Here is a 2634-nt window from a genome sequence, read left to right as displayed (position 1 = left end):
AGGAGCCGGGAGAGTCCGAGGAAATGAGAAAAAGTGGAGGAATGTACCAAAGAAAGAAGGGTGGGAAGGAGAGAGAGAAGGAGAGGGAGGGAGGAAAAGAGGAAGAGGAGTAAAAAAGAGGGGGGGTGAAAAAAAAGAGGAGAGAGAGAAGAAAAAATATAAAGAGTAAAAAAGAAGAAGAAAATGAGAGAAGAGAGAAGAAATAGAGGAAGAAAAGAGGGGAGAGAGAATAGAAGAGAGAGAGGAGGAGGGAGAGAGGAGAGAGGAGAGAGAGAGAGAGAGAGAGATAGAGAGAGAGAGAGAGAGAGAGGAGAGAGAGGAGAGAGAGAGACGAGAGAGAGAGAGAGAGAGAGAAGAGGAAGAGAGAGAGAGAGGGGAGAGAGAAGAGGAGAGAGAGAGAGAGAGAAAGAGAGAGAGGAGAGAAAGAGAGAGAGGAGAGAAAGAGAGAGAGGGAGAGAAAGAGAGAAAGAAAGAGAGAAAGAGAGAAAGAGAGAAGCAGGCAAAAAAAAAATCAAATTAAGATATACACACCATTATCCGGATGAGGCACGGAGTCTGCCCGCAAAAATTAAATTGAATGGCCACTGGGAGGAACACGTAACACAGACCACACTAGACATTTATAAAATACGAGAAAGGACGCATAAAATGGGTAGACAAAGACTATAACAGTTGTACATAAAAAGAAAGGAAGAAAGAAAGGCGGAAATATCTCACAAGGGAACAAATAAAAGAACTAGGAAATACACAGGAAATGAATGAAGAAACTAAAAAAAAAAGGCGAAGGAAAAAAAAGAAAGAAAGAAAGGAAACGGGGAGGAACAACAAAAACCTAAAGGAACAAACGGCGCCCCTACGACTTCGGGGAAGAGGACAGACACCCTTGGGGAATGAAGGGAGTAAACCCAGGGAGAATATCGAACACCCTGAGGTAGAGGGAGGAGGGATATGAGGGAGAACTGGGGGGGGAGGGAGGGAGGGAGGGGAGGAGGATGGGGTCGGTGGGTAGAGGAAGGGAATAGAGGAGGAGAGGAGAGGTGTGAGGGAGAACTGGGGGGGGGGGAGGGGGAGAGAGGAGGAGAGGGAGAGGGGGGGGAGGGGGGGAGAGGAGAGGGGAGGGGGGAGGGGGAGAGAGGATGATGGGGAAGTGGGTAGAAGAATGAGGGAGGAGAAGAGGGGTATGGGGGGAAAGAGGAAGGGGTAAGGGAGGATAGGAGAAGGACGCGAGCGGAGAAACTGAGGAAGGAGAGGGATAAGGGAAGAGACGAAGGGGGGAGAGGGGAAGAGACGTTGGGGGAGGGGAAGAGACCAGGGGGGAGGGGAAGAGACCAGGGGGGAGGGGAAGAGACCAGGGGGAGGGGGAAGATGGCAGGACTCGGGCCTCTGTCGTCCGGTGGGAAAAGGAATGGAATATAAAGGCGAGGAAAACGAGGGCAGGCGGAGAAGAAATGAATAATAGATTATAGGTTTAAGTCAGACAGAGAGTCAAGTCATGATGGGATTCGGGGAAGGAGGAAGAGGAAAATAATTAATAACAGGGAGAATGAAATTATGGCCACCGCACTACCACATTACCGAGACAGGAATAAAACAAGGTAATGGCAACAAAGCACTTTCAAGCAACGCATAAACCTAAGCCATGTACGGACCATCACAGCAACCAAGTGATTGTCCTGAATCCAAAATTCTGAAGATGAATCCGCAACGACCACGCGAATGCCGTACGACCCCCGACTCATTACAGCGACGAACGAGTTACTTCGGCCGCCTCCATCTCGACTGCAACTTCACCTTCGTCATCGTAGACTCCGCGTCTGATCCTTGATGTCTGACGTCATTACACAAGACGGTATATGCTTGTGCCGTGTTTAATGGCGTAGTCAGGCGTCAACCCGGCGCTGTCCCACGGGCCCGGTCGCGCTGCCTCTGGTTTATGATGAATTTGCGAAGATTATTACTATGCGTAAGACAGGTTTCCCCGTTCTAAGCACAGCGGGGCCGAAATCCATCCTGGTCTCCCGCCTTTGCGTCTTCCCTCTTTCCTTCCTTCCTTTTCTCCCTCCCCCCTCCCTCTCCTCCTTTCATTATCCCACCTATCTCTCTCTCTCTCTCTCTCTCTCTCTCTCTCTCTCTCTCTCTCTCTCTCTCTCTCTCTCTCTCTCTCTCTCTCTCTCTCTCTCTCTTTCTCTTTCTCTCCTTGTTCCCTCTTTTATTCGCTCTCCGGGCTTCTCCCATCCCCTCTCTCCCGAGGCCACCCGCAGCCAGCAACCACACCCATGTGACCGCATCCCGAAACACCTCCCGCCACCCATACATGCAATCGTGACCCAGCCCACTAGACCCCGCCCTGGAGCCCCGCCCACGGGGTTCCCTATGCCGTCCACACCACGCCCTTGTCGTGCTCACATCCACCAACCAGCGAGCCTCACCCACTCACACGCCCTCTCTCCCTCTCTCCCCCCTCCATCCGTCTCCCCCATCCATCTCCTCCCCGTGCCTTCCCCCAGCAGGTAGCATAAACCCAGCAGCCTCGTGTTAAGCGACTGTCACGGGCACACATACCTTTTACGATCCACGCGTTGGCGTTTCTTAGTGGGTTCTCGGCAGGTTCTCAGTGCGGTTCTAAGAACCTCG

The sequence above is a fragment of the Penaeus monodon genome, chromosome 10 (genome assembly GCF_015228065.2).
Source record: "Penaeus monodon isolate SGIC_2016 chromosome 10, NSTDA_Pmon_1, whole genome shotgun sequence".
Taxonomy (NCBI): Eukaryota; Metazoa; Arthropoda; class Malacostraca; order Decapoda; family Penaeidae; genus Penaeus; species Penaeus monodon.
This window is presented reverse-complemented; position numbering follows the sequence as displayed.